The sequence below is a fragment of the Micromys minutus genome (genome assembly GCF_963924665.1).
Source record: "Micromys minutus genome assembly, chromosome: 25".
NCBI classification, from domain to species: domain Eukaryota; kingdom Metazoa; phylum Chordata; class Mammalia; order Rodentia; family Muridae; genus Micromys; species Micromys minutus.
In genome coordinates, this window is record NC_137960.1 from 40,603,015 (window position 1) to 40,614,836 (window position 11,822).

At 46.4% G+C, this 11,822-nt stretch overlaps 1 pseudogene across 1 annotated transcript; it reads right to left on the reverse strand.

Moving 5' to 3' along the window:
* Positions 1-10,870: 10,870 nt before the first annotated feature.
* LOC308437152 (high mobility group protein B1-like) lies at positions 10,871-11,430 on the reverse strand (annotated as a pseudogene). The gene has a single exon. The product of its transcript is annotated as a high mobility group protein B1-like (transcript).
* Between the last annotated feature and the right edge of the window lie 392 nt (positions 11,431-11,822).

Consider the following 11,822-nt stretch of genomic DNA (forward strand, 5'->3'; position numbering starts at 1 on the left):
AGAGGTACATGTCTGTAACTCCTGTGATCCTGTGGCAAGATGGGAGGTGGGCCAGCTTGCCACTGGATCACTGGAATCACACACACACACACACACACACACACACAGGATCTTGTCTCAAACAAGGTAGAAGGCAAGGACCATTACCCCAAACTGTGGTATGTGTGTACCAGTGCTCTCTGTCTGTCTGTCTGTCCCCCTCTCTCTCAACCAAAAATCCTTCCTTCCTTAAATAGCTTTTGTCAGATATTTTTTGTCAAAGCAATGAGACAAGCAACTAATCACAAGCTCTCCCACTTTCTTCCCTCTTTGGGGACGTTCCTGTCTTCGTTGCCTGGCTTAGTCACTTTTCCTACTGCTATAAGGAAGCAATTCAAAGGAGGAAGGGTTTTCCTTGGTTTACAGCTTTAGAAGGCCCACTTGCTCAGAGGCTGTGGAAGCATGTGACAGAGCCCCTCCCTTGGTGGTAGTGGGACCAGGAAGCAGAGAGAACCACAATTAGGAACTGGGGCTAGTCTTCCGGGACCAACCCCTCAGTGATCCACTTCCTCCAGCCAGGTTACAACGCCTCCCCACGAAGTTCCATCAGCCAGGAACCAAGCATTTAAAATACGAGCATGGGGGTGGGGGAGGGGCGGCATTTCTCATTCAAATCAAAGGCTGGCTCCTGACTGTGTCTGCCGGTGCTCTGTGGACCGGGACCTTTCCTTCAACCTCGACAGCACAGGTGAGGGACTGCTCTTCACCTCCTGTTCTCTGACTTCCAGTTGATCTTTCTGCACCTTCTTTCCCTCCATGTGGACATACCAGCTCTGTCACTTGCTGCCCCTTGTCATTTACTAAAGGAAACCACAGAGGACAAGGACCATAACAAAACCGGTTTCCAACCGAAACTGCAGGTTGGAGAAGCCTGCACAGGCTTAGGCTTTACCCAAGCTTTTCAGACTCACCCTCCTTAGTCTCGGGAATGGATGCCTCATTTCACTGAGAAAGTTGAGCATCGAAGCCTCAAGGATCCGAGTGACAAGCACAGTTCTGTTCTCTCCCACCACAGAGCCAGCATACCCACTCACAGCTCCCTCAGCCAACTCTTGTTCCCTAACCCTACACTTGATTGTCATCCTGTGTTAAACAAATCCTGCTGTGACCACCCCTTCACCCCCCACCCCCAGCTAATGCCACTGCTCTCTTTAGTGGTTAAGCTGGGCCTTGGGGAGGGCACCTGTGGTCTCAGCATGCTGGAGGCTGAGGCAGGGAGATCTTGAATTTGGAACTTGCTTGGGCTACTTGGTGAGGTTTTCTTTCTCCCTGTGGTTCACATGCTCCTTCCATTCCACGTTCTTAGTTAGGGTTTCTTTGCTGTGAAAAGATATCATGGCCACGGCAACTCTTATAAAGAAAAGCATTCAATTAGGCCTGGCTTATAGTTCAGAGGTTTAGCATCACGGTGGGAAGCATGGTGGCATGCATGGTGCTGGAGAGGTAGCCGAGAGCTGTACATCTAGATGGAAGAAAAATATGTCTGCTGGATTGGATTGTCAGGGAGAGAGGGAGAGGGAGACTGGGCCTGATTTGAGCATCTGAAACCTCAAAGCCCACCCCCAGTGACACACTTCCTCCAACAAGGCCATGTGTACTCCGACAAGGGCACAGGTCCCAAGTCTTCCAAACACTCTTTCTATAGGAGCATATGGAAGCCATTTTCATTCAGACTGTCACACCCATTCAACAGGCACTGTCTTCAGAGAGCAATCCAGACCAGTCAGTGGGATGTAACTACTCTCTCCCTCATGTTGGGGGATGCTTTTGTGTACTGTGTATTCAGACGCCGACGACTGTGCCCAGGGATCTGGTTGCAGCCTAGACATTGGCAATGTCAAGCATCTCCTGTTCCAGTGTTGCGTAAAAGAAAACAAATTATCACATCTGATTGGCTAATCAGTCAATAGCTGGGCAGATTTAGAGGGTCTCTGGTGAGGAGCAGAGAGAGGGAGGCTTCACCAGGATACGTCTGTGAGCATTCGCCATGAGCAGGTCCCACGAAGGGGGGAGGGGCACCGTGAGGACAACGATGGAACAGGAGCAGCCTGTGCAAGTGGCTGGGTAGTGGGCAGGCACAGATGGGCTAGGAAAGGGTATGAGTATCTGACCAGCTATAGGGCAAACAGCTTTTAAATAAAAATAAGGTCTATATGTGGAAAGCTCCGCATTTCTACTCTTCCTCTCTCTTGAAACTTCATTCTGTCGGTTCTCGCGAGGCACCTGTCCTGTTTGACATGACCCTCATCTTCTACTCGGGGTTCACAGGAGAGTGAAGGCAGGGTTTCTGGCCTTCCGAGCCCGGGCAGTCTATTAATATCTGTCCTGTGTGGGAGGACTGTGGAAGGCCAGCTGGTTCTGGGCCACGCTGCATTCCGCTGGCCCTGCTGGGATGTCTGTTGCCCTCGGTGCATGTCTATGCAGGCGCAGACTACACGGGCCCGGAGAGGCAGCGCTGAAACAGCACCAGACGCACGGGGTCTCCCAGGGTCACTTCTACTACTTCTGCCTTCAGCAGCCACAGGTGACAATTAGACCAGAGAGAGAGAGAGAAAGAGGGAGGGAGGGAGAGAGAAAGAAAGGACGTGGGGCTGAGAGAGCGCCTCTTTCAGGGGCAGACATTATCTCCTAGTTTCTTCTCTGACTTAATACTTGCAGAGACACAAGGTTGCATAGGACTGTGTGGGTGTTTGGAGGGCCCTAGTTTTTCAGCCCGTACCCATTCCTTTATCTCTTGTGATTCTTTGTCTCCACCTACAAGTCTCTGTTCTCAGTCTCTGGGCTGCGGATTATTGCACACCCTGTCAGTTACTTTCCAGTGACTGCGGTACAACGCCATGACGGAAGGAATTTGTTTGGGCTACAGTTCCAAGTGACGAGCCCATCCTGGAGCAGAGGCATGAAGCAAGTAGTAGGCATGGTGGCTGGGGAAAGACGCAGCTGAGAGTTCACGTCCTTTACCATAGGCTTGAAGAAGAGAGAGCAAAATGGAAGTAGGTCGTTTCTTTCCTTCCTTCCTTCCTTCCTTCCTTCCTTCCTTCCTTCCTTCCTTCCTTCCTTCCTTCCTTCCCTCTCAAAGCCTGCTTCCAGAAACATGCTTTCTCTACCTACACTGGACTTCCCAGACTTCCCCAAACAGTGCCCCTAACTGGGATCACATGTTTAAATACCGGAGACTCTGAAGGGTATATCCTCCCACCCCAACCCCCCCTTTTATTTAAAAAAAAAAAAAGAAAATTGATTTATATAGCTCACAATTTTGAAAACTGACAGCCATCTGGATAAGCCTAGTTTATCTAGATAAAATTGATATTCATCTAGTTTATAGTTATTTGGATAAATCCAGATGGTGAGTCTCTGATGAGGGATGCCTGTCTGTCACAACGTGACTTACGTCATCACATAGCAGACACAGGTTTGGTTCCCAGCACCCACACAGCAGCTCATAACCTCTGTAATTCCACTTCCAGGGGATCTGGTACCCTCTTCTGGCCTTCTTGGACACCACACATATATATGGTTTCCACACATACATGCAAGCAAAAAGCTTATTATGTAAAATAAAATAAATCTTAAAAAAAATAAGCAAATGGTTTTGGTACCTTGTGTCAGAACATTTTCATGGCTGGGAACATAGGTCAGTAATACAGCAAGGTTCTGTGTTCAAGTCTCAGCAGCATGCACATGCGTGTGTGCACACGAGCATACGTGTGCACGCACACACACGTTTCTGTAAAGGTTTAAATGTAACAGTTTAGGCAAAACCTGAACACTTGTAAAAAGAAGTGAGAATCATGAGCAAGCACAGGCAGAAAAGGTCTTAAAATTGGGATGATCTAGAAGGCATTTTTAAGAGAAAAGTTTTACAAAAGGTTGGGGGTGGGGTGGGAATACGGTACGTCAGCACAGAGCATGCTCGGTAAGACTGAAACTCTGGCTTCGGTGCCAGGACTCGCTCACCGCAGATGGCATTTCTGTCTGTGGGGCCAGTAGAAGCCCTGAAGTATTTTTAGCCGTCTCTGGATGCGGTTCATTTCCTGATTCTGCCTGCCAGTCACCCCTAAGCACCAAAAGCTCATCAGCCGACCTTGTGGTTTCCCCAGGTGTTCTCTAGGCGTGTTGGCTTCTTGGTTATAGATCTAAAGGAAAACCTACTTAAATAGCTTTTTAATCACATTTCAAATTGTTCTCTAACAGCAGCGCCAGGAACGAGGAATTTTATAACACTGTCCACTAGCCAAACTCCTAACAGAGACTTGTTTGGGTTGAAAATAGGGCCAGAGAAGGGTGAGACATGGTGCTGCCTCACACAGAGATTGCTCCTTCGCCAAAACAGTCTCAGCAGAAAGGCAGAGGCCACTGAGGACTTCTGGGGGAGGGGAGGGAGGCGGTCTGTTGCTTCTGGCCACCATCAGCATTGCTCTACCGGGAGAAAGGAATGAGCAAGGACCAAGGACCGCAAAGCTTTCCCAGGCAGAGAAAGTTGAAGAGCGGCACAGACAAGATGCCTGACGATCCTGATCAAAACACACATCAGCACAGATACGAGGTGTTGAAGGTTCCCTCATTCAGTCTCTGGTGCAACTGTTAGTCCGTTCGCCGAGGGGCACCGAGCAGGCAGGTAACGAGAGGATGAGCCTTAAGCAGCGCGTGCCGCATGGCCAACTGAGTCTGCGCGGGTGAAATGAGCTGGAAATGACACAAGGCAGCAAGGTATTGTTTTTGCCAACGCTTAATACAGGCCAGCATGGGACAGGTGCTCCAAAATGACCACAGAACAAATGCCGGGGGAAGGGAGGGGATAAGGAGACAAGAGTGTTGGAGTCTGAAAGCTCCAAGTGGGGTTGGTGTGACCGGAAAAACACCAAACACCGGTCCTTGATTAATCTGAAGAACGTCATGTTCTAAAATCTTGCTTTTTCGCAGAAGCACGTGACCTGGATGACCCACCCAGCTGGACGAAGGGCTCAATGCTATCATTAGGCCATGACTTTTATCTTGCTGTTGTCTGTAAATTGGGGTCCATTCAAACGTTTCAGAAAAGTGGGGCGGTTCGTATTACTCAACTGTCAATCTCAAAGACCAAAGCAGAGAAAACTGCTGAGCAAGCACTTTGTTGTCTGCTCAGGGATATGGTCACCTCAGATGGGATACACTGGTTAAATTATAACCTCGTGCTTTGTGCTTACGTGAGCCACTTTCTCTCCAGCTGACCTTCAGGAAGCTACAATGACGATTCAGTATTCAATTTGGGAATTAATCAGACTGCCAAGTTTTGGAAGTTATTAGTTCGGAAAGACTTTTAGTAAATGTGCCAAACTATTTCCTTTGAATTTTTAAACCAAGAAGTGGTTATTAGTGAATGTCTTTGGCTACATATTCCCCCCACATACTCCAACCCCACGGAGAAAAGAAAATTCAGTGGTGGATACAGGGCAAATTTACAGTCTTTGTAAAGTCAGTAGAACAAAACTGGTGCCATTGTAGCTGTGGCATCAGCTAGAATTGAATTCAAGTGCTGGCTGTGGTTTCCTTGTGTAAAATGCTGGTCTCCTTCAAGTTTCTCGCCTGCGGTGTAGATGGAAATTAAACCACATCCTGCTAAGTTGTTTCTGTGATAAAACAGCTGTTAGGAAAAAGATGATGTCCCAGGTTTTGGCACCAATGTTAGGAAAAAGACGGGGGAGGGGGCTGGGTATGTTCCATGGAGGTGGGGCGAGGCATGGGGGATGCCTCTGGGGGACCATGTTGGGAATCCCTTCCCCCTGAGGGACCAGCCACACGAAGGTATAGTACAGAATAGAGTTTATCCAGGGCATGGGGAGGGGAGTTAAGAGGATGTTAGAGGCAGAGAGAGAGAAAGAGAGAGAGAGAGAGAGAGAGACAGAGAGAGAGAGAGAGAGAGAGAGAGAGAGAGAGAGAGAGAGAGAGAGAGAGAGAGAAAAGAGTAGAGAAGCAGAGGCTGGCCATGAGCGTGTAGAGTGGGGGATGGGGAGAGGAGGGGGGAGAGCAAGAGGACAGAGAGTAAGAAAGTAAGAGAGAGGAGGGGGCAAGCAGCTCCCTTTTCAGTGTCAGGTAACTGGGGCAGAGCATACCTGACTGTTGCCAGGTAACTGTGGGCTGGGGTATACCTGGCTGTTGCCAGGTAACTGTGGGCTGGGGTAAACTTGGCTGTTGCCAGGTAACTGTGGAGTGGGGTTTACAGAATCCACACATCCTGGCAGCTAAAGAAGTTCCTGTTACAGGATCACGAGCACTGTCCATGGAGGAGCCTGATGCAAACATTTGCCAGGTGGACCCCGACGGTGAAAGCCAGCTACACCCCAAAACTGACAACACCCCAAGGCAGCAGGAAGTAGCCTAAGAGACTTGGCCCCCCCATTCCCCTTTCACCATTGGCCTCCCCCTCCCCTTTTCCTTCTTTTTAGATTAAGAAAAAGGGAGGAATTGTAGCATTAGGAGCACTCCTACAACATTGTTCTTTCTTCCAAACGTACTTAATCTCTACCTATAGTGTGTGTGTGTGTGTGTGTGTTCCAGCATCTTGTGAAGTCCAGGCGCTCATTACATCAAGAACAGCTCCAGAGAAGCAACCTACAGATGCTTCAGCCTTCTCTCACAGACACAGACTCTTCTATTCGACCTGTTCCTTCTGACATATCCTCAGATGGTTCCACAGACCCTGGACATCAAGGAAACAGCCAACTCTAAGACTGAACAAACATTCCCACTCCCACTTTTCTAGATTCTGCAAAAACGCTGCCCCAAAGCAAGCGTGATGCAGTCAGAGATTACAGAGATTCCTGCTCCACCATCGCCTCTAATTTTTCTTTTTAATTAAACCAAAATGGGGGAATGTTGGGATTCTGTAAACCCCACTCCTCAGTTACCTGACAACAGTCAGGTATGCTCCGCCCCAGTTACCTGACACTGTAAAGGGAGCTGCTTGCCCCCTCCTCTCTCTCACTTTCTTATTCTCTGTCCTCTTGCTCTCCCCTCTCCTCTCCCCATCCCCCACTCTACACGCTCATGGCCAGCCTCTGCTTCTCTACTCTTTTCTCTCTCTCTCTGCCCCTAACATCCTCTTACCTCCCCTCCCCATGCCCTGGATAAACTCTATTCTGTACTATACCTTCGTGTGGCTGGTCCCTCAGGGGGAAGGGATTCCCAACATGGTCCCCCAGAGGCATCCCCCATGCCTCGCCCCACCTCCATGGAACATACCCACCTCCCAACATTCTCTTCATCGGTTTCCTAACATTGGTGCCGAAACCCGGGACGTCATCTTTTTCCTAACATTCTCTTCTCTTTCAACAGCAGTCATTTCCTTTGTGTTGCTCACCCCACGTGAGCCCCAAACCACACTGTTGGTGTGTGTCCCTGTGAGTCCTACACACTGAAAGTCTCAGGTGAAAGAGACTTCATGTAAGATGTTTCCAGAGGGTGAGAGGATCAGGGAGCTTCTGTAACAGCTTTCTGTTTTGCAACACAAAAAACGAAACCCAACTCAGTTCTTTGTGATATCTGTTCTAAGGGAATAACCTTTGGTGCCTAAGATAGCAAATGCAAGGGTCTGCATCTGTTGTGGTACTGTTTGTAATAACCAAGAGCACATGGAAATAACACATTTAGAATTATTGCCGACCACTGTAAGCATATCAATGCGGGGGAAACATTTGCCAGCCAGGCTATTGGCCTAGGGTAGCTTTTTTTTTTTTAAGGACAGTGAACAGGGAGTAAGGATATCTTGAGGAAAGTATGGGTCCCAGCAGTGGGATTTGAATAAGGTTAGCATTTCTTGGCTTTGCTTTCTAGACCTTGTCATCTAGTGTTTCTGGTTTGTGAATATAAAGCAACTGAAGCATTTGCTTTCTGTTCAGTTGTTTTCTCGCTTGCTTTTGGGGCATGAGGAAGGGTATATTTTGTCCCACACGCTTTACCATTGAAGGAGGTCAGGGCAGGAACTCAAGGGAGAAACTAGAGGCAGGAACTACTGAGTACCACTGCTTGCTAGCTTGCATTCTGGCTGGCTCATGGACTCAAGTTACCAAATTTCCTTATACAGTTTAGGACCATCTGCCTAGGAATACTGCCACCCACAGTGGGCCCCAGGCCATCTTGCATTAATTAACAATGAAGTTGGTCCCTCATAGACATGCCCACAGACAATCTGATAGAGATGGTCACCTTTCTGTGACCATCTTGACTGTGTCAAGTTGACAGTTGGGCTTTTTGCTTGCTTGCTTTGTTGTTTTGTTGATATTTCCTCTTTTTATTGGAAATAGATTCTTTCCCCTCCCCCTGCTCCTCCCAGTTTCTTCTGCCCCCTCCCATCCAGATCCCCCCCTCGTCTCATTGGACGAGAATAGGCTTCTAAGGGATTATAAGAAAATAAGAGATAAAACAAAAAAAATTATTGTATCAGAGTTGAACAATACAAACAAAAAGAAAAAAGAGAATCCGAAAGAAGGTACTTGTTCACACACTTAGGAATCCCATAAAAACACTAAATGAGAAGCCATAAAATAATATGCAGAGGACCTGACGCTCACCAGTTTAGGCCCTGTGCACACTGCTCCAGTCTCTGTGAGCTTGTATGTCATCAACCCTGTCGACTTATAGTGCCCTGTTTCCTTGGTGTTTTCTACCCCCTCTGGCTCTTATAAGTTTTCTGCTTCCTCTTCTGTGGGTTCCCTGAACCCCGAGGGGAGAGATATGATGGAGACATCTTATTTGGGACAGAGAGTTCCTAGGTCTCTACTCTGCATATTGTCTGGCTATGGGTCTCTGCATTTGTTCCCATGTGCTACAGGAGGAAGCCCTTCTGATGATGACTGAGCAGGGCGCTGATCTATGAGTATAGCAGAATGTCATCAGGAGTACTTATTTTAACTTTTCAGTGACCCTTTGCGAATTTCACATTATTTGACCACCCCAATCTCCTTGTCTCCTTGTCTCTCCATATCTACTCTTTGACCTTGCAGTCTTCCCTTCCCCCAAAGAAAACAAACAAACAAACAAACAAACAAATAAAACATGTCCCAGAGGAAGCTGGGTGTCACACAGTGTGTCACACATTATACCCTTTGCCCAAACATCTTTCCTTCTACTACACTATCAGTACTGGGTCCTCAATGGGATTCTTCTTGGAGACCCTGTTGTTGTCCTGTGTCATGGAGATCCTGCAGCTTTGGATACTTGCTCACTGTTCAATCGAACAGCCCCAGGTGGGGTCTATAGGGTGTTTCCATTAGGAGTAATTTTATTTTATCTTTTTATTTTTAAAACCTCTGCAATTATTAGTTCATTAGTATCATCCAGGACTCATGTTCAGTATTCCTCCTCCAATTACATAACAAACACAAATGTAAAGAACCCAAGTCAAAATGATATAACAGCACTCCATCACAAAAGCCCGTAAAATTACAAGAACGCTATCTTAAAACGCTGGCACTTTAAGAGAACGATAATCTCAGAAAACCCCACAAAATTGCCAAATTGTCCCCTAAGCTAAGCAGATCAAACATGACTAATGAAAGAGTTTGGGTTTTATAAAGAAAAGCAAATGGATTGGACCACTGGAACTAATATGCAAAGTTTATTCTCTTCCCTGTATCTGATTTATGAAGGGACAGACCACAGTATAGGAAAACATACCCTTCATTTTAAATGTGGCATAATTTTAAAAGCTGACCCAACTAAATAAATATACCTTTAACAAGTCAAGTTTCCTGAGCAAACCATATGTAGATAGAAGGGCAGGAGCATTATAGCCAGCTTCTCGTGACAGCCTTCGCTGGGACTGAGGAAAACAAAGAGCACGAAGTCTTGTATTTTAAGCTCACACTTTTGGGGATACATTCTCAGGTCTTCTTTAGTAGGGAAACTGCAAAATATAACTGTCATTACACAGTAATGGCAGTTAGAGGAGTGTCCTCATGTAAGAAGAACATACTTCTCTATTAGTTAGAACATACTTCTTCAAGGACAGGCTTTCAGATTTCTCGATTGTAATAATCCCATGGTGAGACAGAACTGACCACTCCTGGCTATGCCAAGTAGGTTATATAATCTCTTATCCAACAGATCACGGTTTTGGAGAATTCAACTATGGATGGAAATGTTACCCCGACTACAATATGCAGGGTGTGTGGACAAAAGCCTTTTTCCAGCTAACTGTATGAAAAGATACGCACTGTAATAATCCATGTGACCCAAAATGGGCAAAAGCAAAAGACTAGCTTCCCCTGGAGAAGAAAACTTTCAGACCTATGAAAAGGACAACAATACTAATAAAAAATTGTACTTACTTAGAAGCATTCAGAATGTCAACAAAACAGCTGCAATTTTTTTTTTTTTTTTTTTTTTTGCAACTACAGAGTGGTATTCAGTTAACAGAACAACAATTATCTTCTTATAAGCTGCATCAGAGACAACTGAAGATTAAAAAAAAAACAAAAACAAAAACAAAAAAACCAAATTACTGTCCCCATATATAACTAATTTGTGCTGTGCACCAACAAGGACCTGCTTTAAATTTCCATGCCAATTTACAACCCCCAGACTGTACCAGGCAAGGTTAGTGGCTATTGAAAATACCACCAGGACAGGGCTGTCTAAAGACACATTCGGTAGTGTGTTAACTATGCAAAAAAAGACACTGTACAGTTTAAAATCAAATCTTACACAGCCTTACATTTCATTTTTTTTCTTTTAAAGGAGTGAGTTGTGTACAGGGGGGTTAAATGCTTTATAGACAAGGAAAAAAAAACTGCGCTAGAACCAACTTATTCATCATCATCATCTTCTTCATCTTCCTCTTCTTCCTCCTCTTCCTCATCCTTTTCATCCTCCTCATCATTTTCCTCTTCCTTTTTCTTGCTCTTTTCAGCCTTGACCACCCCCTTTTTCTCTGCATCAGGTTTTCCTTTAGCTTTGCAGGCAGCAATATCCTTCTCATACTTCTCCTTCATCTTGGCGGCCTTCTTCTCACAGGGCTGCTTGTCATCCACGGCAGTGTTGTTCCACATCTCCCCTAGTTTCTTTGCAACATCACCAATGGATAACCCAGGATGCTTGCCCTTGATTTTTGGGTGGTACTCAGAACAGAACAAGAAGAAGGCTGAAGGAGGCCTCTTGGGTGCATTGGGGTCCTTGAACTTCTTTTTAGTCTCCCCCTTTGGGAGGGAAAATGTAGGTTTTCATTTCTCTTTCATAACGAGCCTTGTCAGCTTTTACCATATCTTCAAATTCCCCCTTTTCTTTAGCATATATGGTCTCCCACCTCTCTGAGCACTTCCTGGAGAACTCTGAGAAGTTGACAGAAGCATCCGGGTGCTTCTTCTTGTGCTTCTCCCGGCAGGTTTGCACAAAGAATGCACATGAGGACATTTTGCCTCTCGGCTTCTTAGGATCTCCTTTGCCCACGTTTAGTTGATTTTCCTCCGCAAGGCACAGAGTTGCCCAGTGCCTGTCCGGCTCTCGCTTGCCCCGGCGCTGTCTCTATGGAGCTCAATGTACTGCAATCTAGGAGTAATTTTATTACTACATTTTTTTTTTGACCAATATCATTTGGTCCCTGAGCTATCTAGACTCTGGGTCTTTGTCACCCAAGTAGTGTCAGGTATGGGTTCCCTCTCGTGGAGTAGGCCTTGAGTCAGATCAGATATTGGTTGGCTACTCCTACAAGCTTTGGGGTACCATTGCTCCAGCACATCATAGATCAGTGTTACTGGGATGATGTTTTTGTTTCTCTTTTGGGGAATTCCCATGAGGTCCATATG